The sequence below is a fragment of the Pinus tabuliformis genome, chromosome 5_1, assembly GCF_031772625.1.
Source record: "Pinus tabuliformis cultivar Carrire ecotype Pingquan chromosome 5_1, CPIR1, whole genome shotgun sequence".
NCBI classification, from domain to species: Eukaryota; Viridiplantae; Streptophyta; class Pinopsida; order Pinales; family Pinaceae; genus Pinus; species Pinus tabuliformis.
In genome coordinates, this window is record NC_142305.1 from 869594514 (window position 1) to 869620823 (window position 26310).

A 26310-nucleotide genomic window follows, 5' to 3' on the forward strand; every position below is an offset into this window, starting at 1 on the left:
TGGAATCACTAAGTAGAGGGGGGCTGAAAGGAGCCGATGGTGGGTACTATTAAAAAAATCTACCAAATACTTGCAATCAAAACTAAAGCATACACAACACAACATTATGTCTGAAAATTTCTCTCGATATCTTGATATCAGGTTGGTCGCCATAGAGCGTGACAAACTAAAAACCCTATATACATTTCAATTCTTGTCCTTTATAAATTAATTGTTCATATTTCCTCTTTTCTTTTTTATTTTTAACTTCTTGCCAACCCTTTGAAGTAGGAGCCACAATAACTAACAATTAGTCAAAAGGTGAGAGACTAGGAATTTTAAAAGCAAGCAATTCCTTATTTGAATTAAAAGTATTAGTTTCATGATGCATTTTTGTTCCACCTACCATGACCTCCCTAAAGGAGTGAAATCCCATATCCATTGCTTGTAATTTGTACCCTAAGGAAGGATTGGATTTCCCAATTGGTACTTGTGCATTTTAATTTGCCTCATTCTAATCAAGGTTAGTAACTAAACTTAGTTCCTGTAGAAAATTGTGTCTTTTTGGTTTTAATTTGGTTCATTTTATCCTATAGGATGAACTCAAACATATGCACATGTAGCTTGTAAATTCCTTAGACCATGACATCTCATGTACTCAAATGTTTTATTCTCATAATCCAAGACCTCTCTTTGTTTAAGTTTCTTTTTGATGAGAATTATTTTGAAATTTGGAAGACCCTTTACAAAGTATATCTCAACACATATACATGCATATGTGCATAAAATTTCTATATCTCTCTTAATATTTTATTTGATATTAGTGCACAAAGTATTCTCAATCTCCTAAAAAAATGACAAATACTAGAAATTTAATGGCAAACTGGAAACATGAACCCAAATTGGCATTTTAGTAATTGACACAGAGTTATGATAAAATGTAGGGAAACAAGGAGTTATAATTTTTTTTATGCTTCCCCTAAATTAGAAACCCTCCTTAAACACTTTCTAATAATTAGTGTATCATAGAACTAAACAATAAAAATATGCTTTAGAGAAAAAATATATCTCATATTTCTTTGCTCACGTAAAATGAATCCACTAAAGCAATGCCAATGCAGTAGGTAAATACCAATTAAATCTACAAATAATCAAATATTTTTCATATAAGGAATGTAAATGAGTTACCTATGTCATTGTGATGTCCACCAACAACACCTCTCGTCGTGCTCCACTATATAAGCACTATGAATAGGAGAAGGTTTGGGAGCATTTCGATTGATAAAGTTGTTTTCTACCTCATCCTTAAAAGATAAAGGTCTGGAGGATGAAGGCACCCCTAATCTATCCATCGCTCCACTAGTACAAAATGACTAATTAGTTACTAAAAAAAGGACTAAAATTTACACATAAATGATCATTTTCAGTCGCTTACCAATAGTGGCTAATTTACAGTACGTTATAACGTGACCAACTTTTAGTTGTATTTAACTTAGTTATTTGTTTCAATTTTATCATCTAGTAGTATATTTAGTCATAAATTTTTTCATTAATTTAGTTATTTATTTAGTCATTAATTGCCACAATTAATGACCAAATACACAACAAAATATATTACTACATGATCACCCAAGAAAACTAATTAATGACCAAAGAAATATGACCAAAATGTTGGCTGGGTTATAAGATACTCTAAATTAGCTACTAATAGTTATATATATGCAAATTTTAGTCATCGTTTGAAACCAATTAATGACCAATGAAATATGAATAAATTTCGATCATGCTATAAGACACTGTAAATTAGCTACTAATAGTCTATTGAAAAATTGAGTCATCATTTGTAATCACAAATTCATCATTTATAGTAGTCATTTATCTTTTTTTAGTAGTTTCATATTCATTATATAAACGAATGATTTGGTAATTTATATTCATTTAATTTATTTTCATTAATAATCATTATAAACAACAAATTTAGTCATATTATATTCATTTTATTTGTGTTCATCATTAATCAATATAAACTACTAATTTAGTATTTTTTGATTTATTTTATGTGTTCATTATTAATTAACATAAATTAATTAGTATGATTTTGTAACTAATTTTAAAAAAAATGCCATACAATGTGCATGTTCATCTAATATGAAAACACAAAGTTACATATATATGTTAATGACAATACTAAATAATATCAAGTACAACTATAAGCAATTTTAACCACATTCATCACCTGAGAGCTCACCCATGGATATTATCATTTCTACTCATTTACAGATGGGATCTGGTTTTTGTTTCAGTGCTCTCTATGCTTCATTTTTGATAGACTTCATGTGTCAGATATATATCTATATAGATGTCTGAGTTTTTTTCCCTTAGTGATACATATGGTTCTAACTGTATATGTGGGCCGTTTTCTCTTTTGAAAGGCCCAAATTATGTCCTGTATTGTTTTTTGTGGACTTGTCATAAATTTTTATCTTTATGTCCCTCAGATTACACAGAAACAATAATGCCTTTGCATTTGCAGATGTAACTTTTTATTATCTTAATAAAAATTCTGATTTTTCCTTTAGAATTTTTTTTAACCACATAAATTATATTATATGAAATGTCAAGTATTAAAATATGAGTTTCCAACTTAATATTAGTTGGAAGACAATTTACACATGAATTATGATTTCATCACTTCAAAATATTATCATTGTGTTGTCAAGGCATTGCAAGTGAATTCACCAACTCTAAATACTTGACCATCAGTTTGTATGTGTGTGTCTCATGTTATATATTGGCTTTAAGGGTATCACTAGACTGATTCTCTTCTTCCACTCTTTTTGACTTTGTCACTCTACTAGTTTTATTGTTCTCTTCTTTTTTCATTTCCTGCTTCTTATCATCAATACTGAGTTCCTCTTTTGAAAATGGAAGAAGATACAATGTAGAGTATAAGACATGAAATATGATCAATGGAATATAAACTAAAGTAGACTATAAAGGATTTATATGCCATATACCTCAACATCAACAATGCCAATGCCATTGGTTTTGTAATTGATTTAGATCCCATTTTCACACACACTAGAAAAACAACTTGAACTTTATCATTAACCTTTATCACAAAAATTCTATCTGAATGAATCTGGAAAACAAGAACTTGATTAACATGTTTATTCTCGCCCTCTCTTTGATGCATGTTTTTGAGAGGTAAAGGTACTTTGATTTCATATGGATTACCATTCACATGAGAATCAAACATCTAACTAGAGATTTTTCGTTGATTTTACTTGAACACACAAAATTGCAGTGCCTACATTTGTGAAAAATAAATTAACTTTTCCAAGTTGATAGGAACAAAGGAATTTTTGTTATGAAATCCTAGGAAAACTTATTGTTATGTTGTATGGAATTGACACTACCATGATTAACATGTTTAACTTCTTATGCACATCAAATAATCATAATAATTAATTTCACGAAAACTCACCTATAATAGAGAATCAAGTAACTTAGACATAGTTGGTTCACATTTTTACCTATTAATTTTTATATTCTATAGTTTTTATACGTTATACAAAAGAGATATTTGTAGTAAAAACCCCTATTATAAGATACAAGAACTGTTAAATTACTCAAAGAAGATTAGATCGAAAGACTGTTATATAATCCAATGTCCTTAAAATTTGATTTCATTAGTCAACTGGAAACAATCTTTTACAACCAAAATAACACAAACAATATACACCAATAATTACAAGAAATACAAGTGTATATAAGTGTCCTTGAAAATATGAGCCTAAAATTTTTGGGGAAATGTTCATCAATGATTGATAATGAGGATCTGTTTCTCAAATTTCATTTCTGACTCTCTCTTCTTCTTCTCCTTCTTCTCCATGGGAGCTTGGCTTTTGCCGGCTCTACCTTGTGAAGATGAAGGATTGGATGAAGAGTTATAGGAAGTAGAAGGCTGGTGGGCAGCTCTAGACTGATCTAACTGTTGACTCGACTGTTCAGGAACCATGGTGTTCTGAACTACATTGGTTGAAAATAGCCAAATTGGCAGGCCAATTGTCAGTCCTGGAAGCGACAATGTGGCCATGTGGGGCGCACCAACTTCTCCCCAAGAGGAGAAAGGACTAGGATTTCTATCATGAGGAATTCCTTGGTTGGGGCGTTCCATGTTCTCAACCTACAGATCAACGCAGGAATAGGAGGTGATTATGTTCCGTTTAAAATAAAGTTTATAACGACGCTTTAGACACAACTTGCTTTTTCAATTTTTAAGAGTCGAGAAAAAGATAAAGATGACTCTAGTCTCCTTCGATGTTTTAACGAGCCCGAAGTGACAAATGCTCGGATGGAATTTTTCAGTTATAGAGTTTGAAAAAGGCCAAAAGAAACTACTCTGGAGATCTAGGCAGAGGGTGTGCCAAACTTTTCGCAAAACCACAGAATACGTTTTACGGTACGGGTGGTCGATCTTCGTGAATGCTGTGTTCACTGCATTGCGATCAGTATGGCGGCTGACACGGCTTCCTATGGATAAAGGATTTGTTCCTATAGGGGTTTCCCAATATATATGCGACGGTACGTGGGAGCACAAGTCTGTATTGATACTTATCGCTTCACCGTGGAGGAATCATCCAACCACTCAACGCTAAGATATCACGTTTAACAACGCCGGAACACGTCTCTAGCTTAGACCTCTATGTGTTTGCGTTATGTTTCAATGCGTTTTTATGTAAATTCAATTCATTTTAAGTTGATCTTGTTTAGCAGTTTGCCTTTATGGATCACCACGAGATGTATAATACAACTTCCTAAATGCAGTCTAAGATGATAAGCAAGCTTTTCAATCTTTCAACTTTGAAAATCTTAACTACCGAGGGAAAAGAAAGACATCATCTTTTCATACAGATCATAGAGCACACACTAATGCACTTTTCCCTAAATCAACATACAAGCTTTCAAAATGTACATGCACAATGCATGTATTTCTTTTCTCTTTCTTAATGTTGATGTACTACAAAAAGAAAGCTGTTGTATAACTTTGAATTCAATTTCAAGTGAAAGCAAACAAGCTTTGTCCAAAATCAAAATACACCTTAAGATTTACTTGTTTCGACACTAGAAATACATAAATTCAAACCATATGACGAAAGCAAAAGCTCAATCAACTATGAACAGTAAACAAACTAACTCTTAAGATCAAAACGACACTTATCACAGGTCTAGATCTAAGAGGCCACAGCAAGACTAGTTCACTTTCGTTATGGGAAACTGCAAATGACATAAGAAATACACAAAGAACAAATACAGTTTCTTTATACAACCGAGGTGGAATAGTGGCAAGGAAAGGTGGTTTCAGATAGGTACATTGACTGATAACAGGCTGCAAAAACAGGGATGAAAACAGGGCAACAAACAACAGGGAACCCCAGTTGCACAAGGCAAAACTGGTTCAGCGCAGGTAGTACACTGTCAGTTTGACATTCAGCATAGGTAGCCCCTTCGGGACCTGCGATGAAATGCAGACTGCCTTCACAGTGCCTGCAATGAAGAGAGAAACTCTTGTTTCTCTTGGTTTTCGGGTTACAGATTGCTCAAAAATCAATAGTTTTTGGCCAAATCAAAAGCTATCAATCAAGTACACACTAAAGGATGAAAAGCTATCACTGAGAGCTGTTCAGAGTCCTTGTGGATCAGCTCTTCAAATCATAAACATGCCCAGAAACTGAGCTAGAGTAGCTGCCCTCTACTTTGCATTTGGAAGATCCAAATGCAGTTCGATTCGGTACTCCCTGTGTTTAGGAAATGAATAGCAAAAACACAAACAACCAACAAGATACGATCCCTAGCGGAGTCGCCAATTTGTTGTTGGGAAAAGTATCCAATACGGAATGACCCTATCCCACTCTAAGGGTGATAGTACCTCAGCAACAATCGAAGCTAAGCTATCTAAGATTTCTTCTTTATGAAAGTAAAATAGGGGAGAAAGAGATCCACTAACCGATGTCTTTCGCTAATGGTTGATCCAATCTTCTCTCCTTGCTGCTTGCTCCCAGCTCCTTGCTCTTTCACTGGCCCAACTACACCAAGATCCTGCAAAATGGCAAGAGAGGGAAACTACAAGAAGCATATATTCATAATTGATTCAAGGATTAGAATAAACCAAATACACAAGTATAACAATACATCATTGAGACACATGCATATAGAATAACCTCAAATGCTTTATTAATGGAAGAAGTAAAGTTCAGGAAGTGATACAACCATAAAAGGCCCAATCCAGCATCACCTTCCCAGCAGAAAGAAATCTCCTCTTCACCTCCTTCAAAGCAAATCACCCAATAGTTCTAAACTCAAACCAACAACACTTCCTTACATTCACAAGATTCTAGCCTCCTTAGACCTCATGAGAGAGCTCTATATATAGGAGTTTTGGAGAAAGGATGAATCAGCTTGAGGCTGGCATGAAGCTGACTAGTGTCCTCTCTCACTTCAATTATTCTTCAGTTCTTGAGTCCTCTTGGAGGTTCTTGCTTCCACTTGGAGATCTAGACCCTCTTACTCATCACCAGTCGAATTCCCTGATCCAAGTGTCATTTTGGAAGCTTCCTGGGCATTGACACCTTGAGGAATGACTCTGCCACATGTCCCAACTCGCCTAGCGTAGGTAGCCTTCTTTGCAGTTGACATTCAGCGCAGGTAGACAGTGGAGCAGTTGACATTCAACGCAGATGCTCAGTGGAGCAGTTGACATGATCCAGAATTGCCTTGTTTTTGAGTGTTTTCAGGTGGAGAACTTTTATTCAGTGCTGTGGTTTGCTGACCTTGTTCCTCTAGGGGTAGGAACAACATGTTTAGGGACTTTGGATCCCTTAGATTATGGACATTTCATGCTTCATGCTGTAAGGCACAAAAATTTCTATAACAAATATCTTCTACCCTTCCTCTGTTTTTGAGCTTCATATGTATTAGGTGTAGTGGGATATGTGTTAACCTCATCAATAACTGAAATTGTTTCCTTTGCATGCACTGGTGTATGTACCTCTTTTGTTTCTTTGGATCTACTAATTATGGTAGTAGTGGCGGTAGTGACATTCAAGCAGATTATTTCATTGGCCAATAATGATGAATCTACTTCACGCTCAACAGATGACAAATAAATATTAGGTAATTTTCTTTCAACAGTAGACCTTACAGGCCGGGGAGCAATCACCTAGCTTTCTTTCGAAAAAGGCTGGAATGCTCCTCTCGTTCTGTGTTTTGAATCTAAAAACAGTTTGTGATTTGAAGGAAGAGAGTGTACTTGATGCTGAGAATCCTGCTTCTTTAAGGATTCTTCCATAGATATCCCCCCTCCTAAGATGAAAATAAGTCCAATCTCAGAGATCATCATTAACTGAATGAATTCCAAAAGCACCAAAAGTCAAACAAGGTTGGACAATAAATTGAAGAGCCCCTGGTCACAATAACCTTTTTAAAGAAACTTTTAAAAACGTATAAGTGAAGAAAACATAATACAAATGAATAATATCCATAATTACCTACACCTTTTCTGCTATTAATAATTTTATGATTTGGTTACCATAAATTATCTGAGATAATCTAATTAGGTTTATCACCATTGTGGAATCTCACCTTCTTGGAAACATGATTTTCCTCAGGTTTGTTTTTAACCGCTTGAGAATATTTATTAATAGGAATGAATTCCTCAAGCATAGGTCTGTCATTCGTATTATGAGCATTTTTATCATCCTCACAGAGAGAACTTCATTCATAGTCACTCTTACTAGCGTCAATGGTTGGAAAGAATAAAATACAAGGTAGTTCATTATGAAAGGGAAAAAATGAGTAGGATTTTGCTTCAACTAGAAAAAAAAATGGATAAAGTTAAGACACATATACCATCGTTGAGAATTTGCATACAGAAAGGAAGATCTCATTTAAATGCTTCAATTTTTCTTCGTTCCTCTTCCAATCCCTTGATATATTCTTCATGCCTTCTCATTTTCTCAAGATGATCGCCCACGAGGGAGATGGAATTAAAAACATTAGAAGCCGAGGTTACAGAAGGCCCAAAATTTAAGGTCAATTCTTCCGAGGATCCCATTTCTACATAGATCTATCTGTTCCAATATAGAAATTACTCAAAAGATATTCTTTCAAAAAAAAAACATGAAAACCTACAATCTGATCTCTTACAACCACTCATAATACCATTGAACCATCCAACCTTCTTCGAAATCTTTATCAATGATGGCACATTAAATACTTTTAATAGATACTAGATTTTCAATTATTCCTAGTACACATGCACCTTCACAAGGGGTAGGGCATACACATCTAGTGAGTTCTGAAAAATTATTTGTTTCCAATAGTCGGACCAATGCTTCTTGCCAATTCCCTTGGTGCACTAATTCGTTCCACTCAGGTATTCTATTCCCAAGAGGAGATCCACCGTTATCCTGCATGGAGAAAAAGTTTCACACTTTCAGAATACAAACAAGTGTACAATCTAGAAAAACTAAAAAGATATCGTGACAAGGAATGCAATTAATAAGCTTTGCATTATACACCAATGAAAACACTCATAAAGTGAATATAACATATGGAGTTTGAACTATATAACTACATCATGTTTCACTTTCTATTTTAATAAATAATTAGGGGAAAATAAATGATGTTTGGACTATAACTTGATAACAAAAGGGGGTTCCACAATCCATACACCTAGTTGATTGTGTCTTCAATAGTGGCCCTGGCTTGTTTTCCTCAACCACTTCTTTCCAATAATTTTTATAGTGCTGCAACATATTTATATGAAAGTCTCTCACACACATACATCAGAAAAACACGATGCTTAGCTACATTATCTATTTTCTTAGGCCTCTGCACCAGCACTTTGTGTTCACTTTGCTACAAATTAGATAGAAATGTTAGCCCCATGACCAAGCCATCACAGTCAACATTTTTGCAACTTAATATTTGATGGCGTTGTCAAATCATTTGAAATAATCAATGATATTATATAGTCGAGTTCATATTTGATGATTATATACATGTTATACAATTGAATTAAAAAGAAAGAAAACATGAGTTGGACTACATGAAAATATACCTTGTAAACCCTGTGTCACTTTTTTTATGTTGATTTGAAGCAACTTTTTCCATCCTCTTCAGCTCCTCAAAGGAATCTTTCTTCGTCAAGTCATCCTCCTCTGCTTCCTTTGCAATATTCCTAGCTTTCATTTCTTACAACACTCTTTTATAGTCTCATGGGAATACTTTCACAAAATTTGGGAGGAAAGATTCAAAATCAGCAAGGACTTCTCTTTCCAATTGATTGTTAGAGTGACGTTGGTGCTATTGTACCATCATATTTAGTGTCATGAAATCATCTTCCTCTTCAACATTTTCAGGTCTACGAACTTGAGATTGCACCTTGAATCAAATTTTCCATCAACATTAAGAACATAGGCAATAGCTCCACTCATTCTAGCTGCAAAATTCCTTACGATTTTTCCCAAGATGACCACAATTCCACCAGTCATGTATTCACATCCATGATCTCATACTCCTTCAACCACTAATTTTTCACATGAATTCCTCACACAAAACCTCTATGCTTCCATACCATTGAAGTATGCTTCTCCAATTATTTCCCCATATAGAGCAACATTCCCAATGATAATGCTTTCTTTAGGATCAAACTAGCTTCTTCTAGGAGGGTAAACCATGATCTTGCCTCCTGATAAATCCTTACCAACATAATAATTGTTGTCCCCTTCCAACTCCAAGGTAAAACCTAAACAAAGGAATGCCCCAAGGCTCTGACCTGCAATGCTTATTAGTTTTACATGAATCGTGATTGTGGACAAACCCGTCATATTGTATCTTTTTGTAACTTCATGGCTAAGAATTGTACCAATAAATCTATTAAAATTCTGTATGAGCGTCTCCATGTAAGTAGTTGCACCTTTCTCTAGAGCTACCTTTGAAATCTTGATCATCTCTTGGTCTAGGGCCATATCTAGACCATGATCTTGTGCCTGAACACAATATTGAGTAACTTTTGGATGAATCTCTGCTGCAAGGCAAAGTAACAAAGAAATATCAATATTTTCAAGCTTCTCATTACTGTGTATAACCTATTTATCCATCTCTAGTATATCTACATGACCGACCATATCCTTCACAATTCTGAAACCCATCTTAGATAAAGTTCACGAACCTCTTCGGTAAGCATGAAGAAGAAATTAATGACATGTTCTGGTTCTCCTGTAATATTTTCCCCTAAAATAGGATCCTGAGTAGTAATACCAAACATACATGTGTTTTTGTGACCTTTGCACATCATGATGCAACCCAAACTGATAAGGGGTGTTGTATTGAAACCAAACCCTTATGCACCAAGGAGAGCAGTTATGACAACATCTCCTCCTATTTTCAATTGACCATTTGTTTGTCGAATTATTCGACCATGCAAGTCATTAGCCACCAATGTCTGATGAGTCGCTAATAGCCCAAGTTCCCAAGGCAACTTAACATTTTTTATTCCTGTCCAATAAGATGTTCCAATACCACAATCATCTCCTAAGCTTAATACACGATCTGCATGGCCCTTTACTACACCACTTGCTATCACTCCAACTCCAACTTCCGAGACCAAATTTATGCCGATTCTAGCTCCTAGATTAGAATTCTACAACAAAATACATCAAATAGTTAGATACATATTTCTTACCTTCCAACACTGCAAACATCATATCTTGAACATGAAAACTTACAACATGCAAAATTCCCAACATTTGGTTCAGAGGAAGGAAAATGGTTTTGAGCAACTTTGGTTGATATTCCTTTTAGGAGATGTACATTTCAGGCAAAGAAACATTGGAAATTGTGTGAAGTCTAATAAAATAGGGATTGGGAAGAAAGATAATACTCAATGAAGCCTCTAGACTCCAGAGTCTAGACCATCTAGAAAAGGCACATCTAATTATAGTCTACATTTTAGATGAAATTTGTGCCTATGCATTTCATGTTAGGAAGAAAAATGGCCCTATTAGTATCTAAGCATAAATTATGAAATGCATTTTGCACAGATTAGTTGATAGAACTACATATAAATTTCAGGAACAAAGCCTTCTAATCTTCAACTGGAATGCCCAGTCCATCTCCTTACTAGGATATCCCAAGGCATGTCACATTCTCTAACCACTGTAAGAACTGAATAAAAATAAAATAACACATAACAAAACAATGTGTACATATTCTTTAAGAAGTAAAATAAAAATTTTTCCTTTAAGTCGTTACTCTATAATTACCTTAAGATCATAAATAAGTTGTGTAAGATCTTCAATGGAATAAATATCATGATGTGGAGGAGGGCTAATAAACCCCACACCGACAATTGAATTTCTTGTAACAACAATATCACCAATGAATTTATGGCTAGGAAGTCCACCACACTAGACAAGATTTGCACCCTATAGAGGAACATTTAAAATAAATGATAATAGAAAATATACAATCTAATGTAGGAAGGAGCCTTCACACGCATGCCTACAAGTCTACCATGCACAAAACATAATAATCCTAACAACATGTCTTTGAAATAAGTGCAAATCATGATGCTAGCTCAGAAGATGTACTCTCCCCAAATTCCACCAGTATCATCAATAAATTACCTTCTATAGACTCCTTGAAAAGAAAATTCCATACCTAAGCCATCTTAATCTGAATTTCATCTACATTAGTAAGATAGATGCTAGAAACACCAAACCACCCACTTGCAACTTGTTTGATTGCACTTCTTTTAGGATTCACTGAGCCATTAGGGAGTGGTCCTAACCACGATGGATTCTTTCCTCCTTCACCCGAGGCACATAAACCAAGGAAAAAAGAAATATTAATACTGATGGTGCATGAAAGAAATCAGTCTAAGTTATCTTTCAGTATCTTGTTTTCGTAAGTAAAAACACATGTGGGATTGTTGATTCTTATTAGTGTTAGAATTTTTTTTCTATCCTAATATTGTTCCAAAAGATAGAAGAAGATGCAGACCTGTATTAGATTTTCCTCCAATTTTATCCATTGCAATAGCCAGAGTTGTATGAGCCTAAAGTGAAATTGAACCATAACTCATAGCACCTATGCAGAATCACTTCACAATCTCACTAGCAGGTTCAACTTCCTCCAAAGGAATCTTCCTATCTGGTACTTCCTTAAATTTAAGCATCCCTCACAAATTTGCAGTGTTTGTTTAAATTTTGAATTATTTTAGAGTATTTCTTATACACTGTAACACTATTTGTGTGAGATGATTCTTTATGCTTTGCAACAACCTGTGGGTCATTTATATGCACTTCACCATCTTTACGCCAGTGATAGTCAGTAGGATTGGGTAAAGTATGCGCATCAACACTTCCTTTGGGTAAAAGACATTTGGGAAATGATAAATTATGCAAATAAAGTGTATCTTGAGCAAGCATCTAAAAATTCCCCCCCTCCACCTGACTTGATGTTCCAAAAAAACACCTTAGAACCACTTCTAATGAAAGTCCAAGTGCCTCGAAAAATTTGAGCACCTTTGTAAGATGCCAAAGTAGAAATTCCCATCTTTCCTAAAACCTTCAACATGCCAGATTTACTTGCTTTGATGTATTTCTGAACCAACTCTTCTTTAGTATGTAAGGTTCCATTCTTCTTTGGTGGAATTTTACCATCAATCTATAGTCTCCATATAGCTTCAATTTCTATGTAGGGGCATATAACATTTGCTCCAAACCCTACTAGTGTGAATAAATTATGCACTTCGCGTGGATTCCATGACTCTACAATCAATCCAATTCGAGTTTGCTCTAACTTTGAGACAAGATGGTAATGCACAACACCAACAGCTAACAGAGAGCTAATAGGGACCCTCTTGGATGATGTAGCTGCAAAAGTCAAGATTTGTTTAGTGACACTTTCATCCTTATTGGGGTTAGGAAAATTTAACCACTATCTGTATAAAGGAAATACTGTATACAAATAACAATGATCAAAGTCTGTTTTGGCTATTAGAATAACCATAACAGACAATTTGAGGAAGTAAAGGAATTTATATTACCCACCTCTATCTGATAGTACTAGTAATTTGTAACCTTCATGAATTGCAAGACGAGCCTCCAAGCATATCCTATCCAAGGTCTCTTCCAATCCTCTAGAGCCATGTTCTTTTGGAAATGTGATATCAAGCACTTTGCTATACCAATCTCAGTAATTCATTTTTTTAATTGCTTTTGTTTCCTCAGTGGAAAGAATAGGACCTTTAAGAGAAAGTCAATGGCATTGCTTCTCACTAGTTTTTATAAGATCCCCTTCTGGACCAATCATGCATTCCATTGAGGTGACAAATGCTTCACGAATTGGATCAATAACATGGTTTGTCACTTGAGGAAACATATGATTTAAGCACTCAAATATTATTTTTAGTCTATTTGACATCACAACTAAAGGTGTATCATTCCCCATGGAACCAAGAGATTATGTTCCATATTTTTCCATAGGAAGCAACAACATTTCCAAAGCCTTAACTGTATACCTGAATAATGAAATGCATATTTAAACAAATGGCTCATAAAACATGCAAACATACATTCAAAAATACCTAATAGCATCTTTACATACAAATCACTTACCCATAAGCCTTCAATAGTGACAACAAGCCATATATTCCCATGTTTTCCATTGTATCATCCAAATCGTCAACCTGTAAACTAATACAATCAACAAGATATGGAAAATTTATAGTTGACATCCAGGGTACCCAAGTTATATTGAGAGTTCAAAAATCATCTTTGCTGATCCAATAACTAGCTCAGGCACTCTTTTTGCTTTTGGAACATAATAGACAATAACTTTGAGGGAAATATTCTCTCTTTATCCATTCTGAATAGGGCCGTGACATGGAATAATGTTTTTTTAAGGCCTCATCATCTACAATACCATGTTTTTCAAAATCTATAAGTAGCATCATGCCAGGATTAAACCTTCCCTTTTGGAAAATATCCTCAGGTGGAATGTCTACAACACCTACTTCACTTGCCATGATAACTAACCCACTATAGGTTACATAGAAACAACTAGAACATAGTGCATTATGGTCTAGAGTTGCTCCAAGATAGCAACCATCAATGACTGCAATGTTTGAACATAATAGCGAGACTTATGGGGTTATTATCTATGTAATTGAAACTTGAAAAGCATGTGCCCGTTAAAATAATTTGTTTATTTATTAGTGTCAAAGCATGTGAGTAAAAGTCATATTTCCATTAATTTCATCTAGATATCCTTTCGAAGCAATTATATTCCATTTGAATGAAATATAACTCTATAGTCCATGCTTTTGAGATAAAAATAACCACGATAATTCGAACTACTTTTGTTTAGTGTCAGAGCATGCCAGTAAAAGTCATCTTTCACAATAATAATTTCTCAAAATACAGATATTCTTCATCTAGAAAGGCTGGAAACATATGTATTTGGTGAGGAAATGGTCCATGGGATAAGTCTCAAACACTTTCAAATTTTTTTTCATATAAAAGAAAATGCAGAAAATAAATGCTAATCCTCTAGAGAGAGAAACAAATATTTACATGCTACAAGGGTTGGCCCATCCCATGGTTCCATTAAAGCTGAGAAATATTCATATAAATATCTATGATCAGGGTCCATGTTTTTGTCATTCTACCATGCCTCCGAAATCATTATCATTATTGCTTCAGGAAGAATCCCCCTGCCTCGAACAAGAAACTCTAATACACCATCAAAAGCCCCCAAAATACATTGACAATTTGAGGAGACAAAATCCTTGACGATGAAGAAAAGGGCCAAACTCTAGAAGCATTCAAGGGATTGCCTGAATCTGAAGAGCTTGCATCCACAATAGAGAGAATTTTATGCATCTCATCCTTTGAAAGAGAAAGGTTTTGGCACTTTAATATTCCTTCTCATGCTTTCATCCTGCAACAAAATTATCAGAAACAATGCATATAAACAAAAAATAGTCAATATAAAATCCATAAATAATTTTACATTCACAAGGACATTGATTTCTCTCTTGAGAGAATGCAAAAGAGGGAAAAAAACTCACCAGTTGACATTTCCTCGCATAGTATTTATCTCCCCATTGTGCCCTAATATGTGCATGGGATGAGCATGATCCCAGCTAGGAAATGTGTTTGTTGAAAACTGTGAATGAATCTGCAAGTAAAACAAGTAAATTTATCTTGGATAATATCACAATTACACATATTTATGGTTGGCATTTCCTTCATTTATGAGGGGTGTTAAAAATTTAGGCTGGAAAAAAATGTTTCAAACATTGAAATTAAACAAAGTGCAAAGAAAATTTTAGACTCGATCCCATTGTAAAATATTTTGAAACCCTCATCTACCTTGACATCTCAACTCCAACTAAATAATCCCCCACATCCAAGTTTGAACATCACATGATTCATGTGCTCCATTCATCTCTCTGTCCATGCAATGGAGAAGTCCTCCTCCATTGAACTGTCCATGTGGAGCAATGCATCAAATGTGTAACTTGTGTCACTCCACATCAAGGTTTACCCCACCTCACTTATGTGATCATCAACCAAAACTTAGAAATAATGAACAACATAAAAACCTGAAAACCAAAATCATGATTGGTTCACAGCAACAACCAGAACTAAGTCATCTAAAGCAGAATTAAAGTCTACAAAATGGTTGATTCAACTTTTGGAGTATATTATTGACTTGAAAAGAGAGTAAGGATATAATATGTACCAAATCCATGTAGCTAGTAAAATTTTCATTGCCTAAATATGCAATAAAGCAACATACACGTTCAAGTCAAAATATATTCTATGTCAGTTCTCATTATGAAAAATATGTGTTACATCCCTTTCCATTCTATGCTCTCTACAATTGTTATCTATACAAGGATTTGTTATTTATACAGGGATTTTATGATTATTTTTTATGGGTTTCATTAGTGGTGGGAGATATAGAGGTCAAGGTAGAGTTTGATAGATGTTGAAACATAATTTTTCTCTTGCTTGAGGGTTAATTTCAACTAACCTTTGAAAAACTTGTCATCAATGGAAAAATATCCAATACCACTGAAATATATCAGTGGTTTGTTGAGTTTGATCCCTTAACCTAAAGTTTGATAATGGGATTTAGTAGCAGGGGTTTGATTATCATTCGCAGGGGGCATCACTTTAGTATCTTGAGTCTTGGAAGTGTCTCTTCATTGCAACATTGTGGATCTTCATCACTTTGATCTATGAAAACTTGAGTTATTGGGCTCAATCCCTACCATTGGAAACCCTAGGGTTACAAGATCAGTTATGATATGTCGATGATATCTAGATGGCATTTGATTTCATGATCTTGGTCATATTCTCCTTCATCATCGTCAAAAGGCGAATGAATAGTGCTACTATTCTAAATCACGAACTAATGGGGAATGTACCAACTTCAAATTCATCTATAAGAATGACTAATTGGAAAGAATTTCAATGCAAAAAATCAATTTTTTATTGAAATGTATTTTAAATTTAACCAGATTGGAGTGAAATACTTAAGATCCTTCTCCCTAGAAATGAACATTTTGGAGATTCTCCATTGGCCGCTCTTGACAAGTGGATGGATCTGGGTTATTTTGTTACATTTTATTGTTGATGTTTCAATAATCAATATTGTGGTTCACAATTGGATGGATCTCTCTTGGTATTTATAACTACTATTATTTTCATAACTCAACTTTCCTCCAACTCGCTAGTATTGTAGATGATTTGGAACAAATTTCATGCTTGGTGCTATGTGGGAGGGTAAGAGTGAAGTTGGAGTCCATGATTTTCTAATTTATTTTCCCTTCTCATTCATATTACCACATTAACAATCCATAGCTTATATTTTTCTTGGTTGGTTTGGGAATTTGCATGGGCTACTTAATCTTTAGAACTAAGGATTGATGATTCTACGTGTGCTAATTATTAGCGTGTCCACTTCATAATGCGGGCTTTTGTTGGAAGTTGAAATTGTTGTATTTTTCCATCAATATTGCTAGAAAATGTCTGAAAGTGTGAGGTTGTTGTTAAAGTTGAGGGTTCACATGGATGTTATGTGCATGCACACTTGAAAAATACTTTGAATTTAATTCCCTATTAATGTGATCAAAGGATATAACCTTGAAGATTGTAATTAAATCCATAACTCTAATCATCCATTGATCTAATAAAGAATTGTTTAAGGAATTGTAACCTTTCAACCAATCTATAACAACCATTCAATCACATATCACTTGTACGTTTAGAGTTTTGAAGTGGCACAATTAAAATGACTAATATAAACGACTCATTCATATTATTGTAGTACTTGTTAGGTAGTTGTAATTTTGTTCCTAGACTAAATTAGTCATTTACGTTAGTCATTTTTAGTTGTATTACTTATTATATAGTCACATATTTTAACCCAAGACTAAATTAGTCATTTATGTTAGTCATTTCTAGTTGGGTCACTTAAGATTGCTCATTTTTAGTAGTATTTCACTTGGAAAAGCTGTGGTGACTAACTTTTTTAGTCACCTAGTCACTAATTTCATCATTTTCTACTAGTTCTCCATGCAAAAACAACAATGAAATTAGAGTTCAATATTGGCAACGTGTTAGACAAACAAATGGACATGGTCCTCTAATTGTCTACCACACTAAATAAATAATCATTGGGCAATACCCAACAAGGCCAAATTTTGGTACGTGTTGTCCACATGGCATTGTCATGTGATCAATTCTAACATCATTGTGATGTCATTCCTCCAGGGCCTTAATGCTTTGATATTTTGATATCTCAAGGGCATTAGTTTATAACCCTAGTATATGGGAATTGGGTTATCAATTGATGATTCATCTGTTGAGCCACACCATATCAGGGAACTCCCCTAAAATTCATTACATGCATTACTAAACCTATAGGGTTCAATGTTTCAATAAACCCCTTTTTGTAGCTAACTCTCGATCCCGACTCATGTCAATCCATGACTAGGGGTAAGTCCATGTCCCCCCCAAAACTAAAAATGTCTCATCTCCATCACTTATGAAACAATGAGGTCACTCATTGGCCAACCTCCAACAACCTATGGAGTCTTGAACTCCCACCAAGACACTCGTATTACTTCACAGTTATAGTCTACACAATGTTTCAGCATGTAGGCATTCATACACATGAATCAAACATATATCAATATATAGCCATTACAACCAAACTGAACTTTCCCTTTATGAACATACAACACATAATATTATCACTTAACATAAATGAATGTATTCCCATGTCATGCAAAATTTCATTTTCATAAAGGAATACATTTCAACAGTTAGGAAAGCCATGTTAATTTCCGGGCCACACTGAACATCCATATTTATTTCAACCATAAAACACATCTCAACTTACCAATGTACACATACAAAATATATCGCACATAAAATTTAAAGATACGGCAATGAACATCATTAACATTTCATATACAAAGAAGAAAGATACACTTGTTTGTTCCACTTAATTTTAATAGAAACTGAAGAAGGAATTGCCACTCTCCACCCAAATGTAGGCACAACCACCTTTCACATTTCATGTAGATGACCACCCCTGAGCCAGATCTAGTGTATGAAGGATGCTTCACCCAATGTATTACACCAAAAAGGTTCAATTTCAAGGATATATAATCAAGGTAAATCTCATTCATTGACTGGGGAACAAAGATGTCATCTCTTAAGCACTATTTTTGGGGTCAAATACATAGTAGAATATGGAAAATAGGGGCTAGAATATCACAAAGAGAGGCCCTTCATTGCTCCCCACGATTCCCTCATCAATCCTCCCTCTTTCTAGTGCTTCACATGCACAAACACAATCAAATATATTAAGTTATTCTTGGTCCACTTGTCTTAGGAAAGGAGTTCTCTTACTAGTTCAAGTTTGGACACTATGGTCTAGTTTATAATCATAGATTTATAGTTTCACAAGGTAATAGGTCTTTGGTTCATAGGTTCACAAGGCTTTTGGGATTCACATACATAGTTCAGGTCTCTCTTATCATTACAATCCTCTCTATTCGACTTCCCAAACTAAAAAAAACTCCCTTGTTTCTCCCCATGAGTGTTTCCTTATGCAGGACATGTCCAGGTCCCCTTCTATAGCCATAGAGTGAACCAAGGCTACTGTGAGGTATGAAACCCATTGTTGGTGGCTTCATTACCTCTTCCATTCCTCATAACTAATTGTGGTAGTTGGTAGCTCAAAAGGAACATCAGGGGTCAAAACATTAAACTGAAGGAAGCTAGGATAATATTGAATCTCCTTGATAAGCTAACTAAGTAGGCTATCCTTCTAGACATCAAGATTTGTATAAACACATCCTTATTCTTTAGTTTTAGTAGTTTTTTAATAAAATCAAAACAAATATTTACTTCAAATATTATTGGAAACATAACCATGTTGGCTCTCCAGGATTATCATCCTTTAATTACATTACAAAACTTGGGGATTGGAAAAAGGGTGACCATTTTTTAGTCGGTGACCAATAGTAGCTAATTTAAAATATCTTATAACGCGACCAACTTTTAGTCATTTTTAGCTTAGTCATTAATTGGTTTCCTCAATTTTACCATCTAGTAGTATATTTAGTCATAAATTTGGTCATAAATTTTTCATTGGTTTAGTCATTAATTGTCGCAATTAATGACGAAATATACAACCAAATATATTACTATATGAATCCCCGAGAAAACCAATTAATGAACAAAGAAATATCACCAAAATGTTGGTCGTGTTATAAGATACTATAAATTAGCTACTAATAGTCATATATATGCAAATTTTAGTCATCATTTAAAACCAATTAATGACCAAATAAATATGACTAAATTTTAGTCATGTTATAAGATACTGTAAATTAGCTACTAATAGTCGTATATATGCAAAATTTAGTCATCATTTTAATAAAAAAATTATCATTTGCAGTAGTCATTTATCTTTTTTTGGTATTTTCATATTCATTATATAAATGACTGATTTAGTAGTTTCTATTCATTTAATTTAATTTCATTCATAATCATTATAAACGACTAATTTATTCATATATTCATTTTATTCGTGTTCATCATTAATTAATATAAACTACTAATTTAGTAGTTTTAGATTGATTTTATGTGTTTATTATTAATCAACATAAATTAATTAGTATGATTTTGCGACTAAATTTTAAAAAAATGTCATACAATGTGCATGTTTATCTAATATGATAACACAAAGTTACATATGTTAATTACAAGACTAAATAATATTAAGTGCAAATAAAAATAATTTCAACCATATAAATTTTATTATATAAAATATCAAGTATTATAATATGAGTTTCCAACTTAATATCGGTTAGACTACAATTTACACATGAAATATTGTTTCATCATTTCAAAACATTATCACTATGTTGCCAAAGCATTGCAAGTGAATTCACCAACTCTGAAGGCTTGACCATTAGTCTCTATGAGTGTGTCTTATGCAAGATATTGGCTCTAAGGGTATCACTAGACAAATTCTCTTCTCTCTCTCATTTTGCATTTGTCGCTCCAGTGTTATTGTTCTCCTCTTTCTTCAATTGTTGCTTCTTACTATCAATATTGAGTTCCTCTCCTGAAAATGAAAGAAGATACAATGCAGAGTATAAGACATGAAAGACAATGAATACTTGAATATAAAATAAAGTAGACTATAAAATATTTATACGACATATACCTCAACATTCGATAGTGGCCACTATGCGGTTAGATGACCTGTATAAACAAAGAAAATAAAATGTCACCATAGAAAATAATACCTTAGGAACTTAGTATTCAACCTTCAACAAAACCTTAGGCACAATCATACCAACTAAGTTACATGTTAAAAATATTAGGAAATAGATAACTTTTGAAAACAAACGGAAAAAAAATATCAGTGTAAAAAATATCCTTATTGCTTGCTCTAAAAGAGTCGTGTTCCTTAAATTTGGATATTCTTTTGTCCACATTAAAAGTTCCTGGCTATTATGACCTATTTTTTCAGGATCATGAGATTGATCCAACATCATATTGGATTGTGGAGACAAATGATTCAACTTTCCAAGATGAGTACCTCACTTGGTTGAATGAAGGTGCTAGCTGTGAGTAGTGTCAAAACCTTAGGGAAGCAGAACATTAGGGCCTAAGAAAATATATCACCACTTGCCCACTGAAAGAAAAATTTTCAATCCCACAATGGCCTTTGGGAGTACATTTCATTGGATGGATATCACACTCTGAGAGATGATTTTTTAATACAATTAGAAGTGTACATATATTTTCACAATGCCCCTCACAGTCAGACCCTATAGTTGTGTCATATACTATTAATCATATTATACTATTTAATTATAAATTATGACTATTAGATAATTATTAGTTTGAATAATTATTCTGAAATTACGTTTTTAGTATTTATGTATACATGAAAATATTTAGAAAAGAAAGGTACTTTTTGTGACTAGTTAATTTCGAGTGAATCTAAATACACAAGAAATTATGGTGCCTTAGTGTTTCTCTAGCAGTTATCCACTCATTGTACCAATTTCTCCCATGTCCTCTACTGCTTTTGGTGAATTCCTCTTTGATGATGTCCAATGCCAATGTAGTGGACATTTATCCTCGATGTTTTTCTGAGCCAAAGGGAAGCTCCACAAGTAACAACCAAAAAGTAGCCTCAAATATATTATTGGGGGCCAAAATGTAGTAATTATATGACAAGCCAAGAAACACTGCACATTAATCATCTTCCCTTTAATATTGATTAATAATTTCTTTGCATGATCATGTAATACTAAAGTGTTAAGTAGGGACATTTAAAGTCATTTATCCATCAATATCACCTTTGAGAGTGATTAGTAGTTAATACTTCCTATTACACACATAGTAGATCACCAACTTCAAGGATAGCAATATAAACACAACAAAAATGAAATTAAAAGAAATACTAGGAAGTCAAATGCGACTGATCTTGAGTCAAGAAAATACGAAGCCCTTCACAATAGCAAAGCATTCTTAGGCACTAAAACAGAAAATCCTTCCATTGTATCATTCCCACCTTTTCTTTAATTTCTTTAATTCAAAACATAACTTTTAGAAAAAAAAAATCATGGAAAAAGATCTCAAAATCCTAACAAATGCTCGAGTGATTGTCATATCAATTAAATAGAAAGGAAATCGTTCGATATGCTTTTAACTTGCGGAGTATATTGAAGAATATGAATCTTTCTCATCCCTTGCTCCTAATCAAATTGCAATCCTTGGGTTCCAATCAAGTAATCAATTTTCCTCCAAGATAGTTAAGAGATCACTTTGGATAAGAACTTCTAGAAGCATTGGGATAGTAGAAGTGGAATTAACAAGGAGGAAAATGAAGCACTTTAGTGGGTGCTCCAAAATATTTGAATGCAACTAAAAATGATTTTATACTCCCTCCACACATTTTAAATAGAAACCGTTCAGGTGCATCTCATTTATTTTCCACCTTTCTATAATATGTAATTCTTTGAGCAAGAATAGAGCATTCATAAATATTGTCATGAAAGAGGACTCTTCATAATCCTAATAACTTGGGCTCTAACAAATAAACAATTTCATGTAGTGAATAAATATTACATGGTAGATTTCAGTGATTAAAATGACAATTTTATTCTCAATCTCATTACAAAAAAAATAAATTCAACCCTAACTAGTTGGGATCTAACAAATCAAGAATTCCATGTAGTAAAGTAAACTTACATGATAGATCCCAATTATTTGTAATGAAAACTTTATTCTTGATCTTATTACAACATAGATAGATTCAATAGTACATATATATTTCCTTATCTGAGACAAAATTTGAACGCATTCCAAGATTTCATAGAAATATAATGATACGATTTACCTGTAGGACATGAGAAAGTTATCTACATCTAGCACCCGTCACTGGACAATAGTATTATTGAGACACCATCTCATGGAATTAGAATCATGTAGATAGATAGTGTTATAGAGATACATTGCAACACCTATTCAACACTACCTTCAAGCTTCAAATTCATCAATTGATTTACTTTAGTAGCAAATTCTAGTGGGATTTCATTAAATACAACTCGACAAAAGCCATTTATGATAGTTGTTGTTGCCTTCTTTGGATCTATCCCCCTCTGGAAATAGAATAATTGATATTCCCCAATTTTTGAGGTACTTGCTTCATGTTCAACATGGGCTATTGGGTTCTTCACATGGAAAAGGTTGCAAATATTAGATGTACAATGGAAACAAGCATGGAGTTCAAAGTTGATCCTAAAGTCTCTTGGCTGAATTATAAAACACCATCTACTTAAAACATCATATACGGTAGTAACAAAAACCTACCTAAGATCCCACTTAAGAATTCAAAATATTGGAAATAGGAGATGTCTTAAACAATATCAACTATTTAATTGCATAATCACAATAAGATAGACAAATCTTTAAAATGTTGAGAAGTGAGAAAAAAATGGAGTTGGAATATTATAGTTATGTCAAGGTAGATATAGCTATGTAAAATGTAACTCCTATAGCTACATGAAATGTAACTTCTATATAAAAAAATGGTATTGGAATATTATAGTTACGTCAGGGTAGATGTAGCTACGTGAAATGTAACTTATGTATAAAAATATCAACTATTTAATTGCATAATCACACTAAAATAGACAAATATTTAAAATGTTGAGAAGTGTGAAAAAAATGGAGTTAGAATATTATAGTTATGTTAGGATAGATATGGCTATGTAAAATGTAACTTCTATCTAAAACACGTAAATGTAACTTCTATAGCTTTTTTCCAAGGAAAAAAACGAACTTTTCATTAAAAAGAAATAAAAAGTTACAAGTATATGCATTAAGCATTCAGTTTGGCTGTGTGAAAAAGATATCATACAACCCACAATGTAGATTACTGCCTAAAAGCAGCAGGAGAAAGAGCTGCACCAATTTTCTGGAGAGCAGCCTAACGGAAAAACCAGCTGGCCTAAGTTTTCCTGCCCTTCTTCTTCTCCACTTTACGCCAACCATCCATGTTGGGGGCGGAGTCAATAACGGCTAGTTGGTTTTCCAACGTAATCATTGGTTTTTCCTTATCTGAATCTGATCCTTCAGGGCTGTGACTTCGTTTATTACCACTTATTTCTAGCTCAAGGTCTTGGTCCTTTTCCTCATTAATCTCCTTGTCCTTATTGTCCTGATTTTTATCCTTTTCTGTATTTTGTTCTTCATTTTTTGCTGTAGATGCCTTCTTAAGTGCGGTGTCTATATTCTGCCATCCTTTCGGCTTCCTTTGTTGTTGCTTGATCTTGTTGTGGCTTGGACATGCATTGTACAGATGACCTGTTTGTTGACATCCCCGACATCTGAATGCTGTATTCTCATAGTCCAAAGATTGTTTCCACTGTGTATTGTTGAAATTCAGGATGATGCTCTCAGGTAGTCCTCGGCTGAGATCTACCTCGACACATATTCTGGCATAAGTAAATATTCCTTTTATGTGTCTCTCTCCATCTATCTTTAATATTTTCCCCAAGGTATTTCCAATTGCTATTAGGACCTTTGAATGCCAAAAATGTAATGGAAGATTATGCATCCTAACCCATACTGGCATCCTTGAAACCACCATGGTGTTAGCATCAAATTCAGGAAACCAAGGGGTAATAAACAGTCCAGCACTGCCCCAGAACCATGGCCCTTGGTTGAGAACTTTTTCCTTTTCTTCCTCTGTATCAAAACATACTATGAAAAACCCTTTAGGGTATAGGTAGATTTGGCACTTTTTTGTCCAAACCGAGTAGATCCATTGATACAGTGCATCAGTTCTAGGCCAAAAACGATTAAATCTACAAATAACTGCATTTTTTTGTAGATCTGAATAAATGATTTTTACCTCTGGTATTTCGATGGAGATGGATGGGCTCTCCGGCATTTGATCTACAATGTACTGCCCTGGAGGTTCAGTGCCAGTTGTGGTGTTTTTTCCTTTGCCCTTTACTGCTTCCTTGAACCACCCTTTGCTTTGCGAGCTAGTTCCAGCGTTTTCGGCTCCTCCTCGTAATCTCATATTGAGAAAGATTGTAGATCCTGGCTTGATGTTGTATTCTTGCATGGTTTTGCATTCCTGCAAAGATCTGCCCTCGTTTAACAGGTGTTGTTCCTCAGCTGGGTAGCCAGTTTGATCGGCGATATTGTTCTTCAGATCTGAAACTCTGTCGCTGTCATATGTCCAGATCACGATTGTGGTTCCTTTTGGCGTCTTAACAAAAATTTGAAACCCCGACGTGGCACTCTGGGGCGGCTCGATTCTTGTCGGATCTGAGCCATTCAAACCCGTATCCGAGAGAGGTTCCAGAGAAAACCCTGGGTCGAAAGAAACTTCCCACGCGCTCTCCATTTTTCCCTTTTCAGGTGGCCAGAGGGATGACTTAACGCATGCATGCCTCCCGATCTGGGCTTGGAACGGGCCTTCCGGCCTACTATATGTCTGATCTGTCAGATTGAAGGCGGATCTGAAGAGAAAAGTCCTTTCCCTAGTAGAAAGAGTCTGCCCAGTTCCATACAAACGCCATGCAGGGGCATCATTTTCAAATTTGGGTTTTGTAACGGTGATCAGCGACTCGCTGGGGAAAGCGTTTGTCTCAGGCGTGATAGATCTGAGTTCGTTCTTTACTGGGCAGTGGATCGGGTGGTTCAGAGCCCCGTCACCATAAAAGACCCCTTCAATCATCATCGTCATTTGCTCTGAATCCGTTAGGGTTTCCGACACTAACATATCTGATTTTCCCTTCAGGCTCGCCTAGTTAATCAAACGCTGCTGGGGATCTGAAGAGATACGGAAGCCGTTGCAGAGCTCCGTCATGATATTGCGTTTTCCCAATTTCTCTGCGCACATTTCTTCCCCATTCCACCAGGAAGATTTCGCAGCTGGTTCATTTTCTTCCCCTGCGGTGATGGAGGTGGAGGAGGCCCTGGGTGAGGCCGTCACAAGAGCTTTGGGCCTTCTGTGACCCACATGCATTACAGAGAGCGACGACGCCATGAGAGCCATGAAACGATAGGTTTACAGTTCGAATCTGTTCCTCCAAAACCGTCCGAGCCTTGGTCTTCTCTCAGTTTCAAAAAAATGTAACTTCTATAGCTACATGAAATGTTACTTCTATATTAAAAAATGGAATTGGAA

At 34.6% G+C, this 26310-nt stretch overlaps 1 pseudogene; it reads right to left on the minus strand.

The window, feature by feature from the left end:
* Positions 1–8183: 8183 nt before the first annotated feature.
* On the minus strand, positions 8184–25902 carry LOC149167593 (glutamate synthase 1 [NADH], chloroplastic-like; annotated as a pseudogene).
* Between the last annotated feature and the right edge of the window lie 408 nt (positions 25903–26310).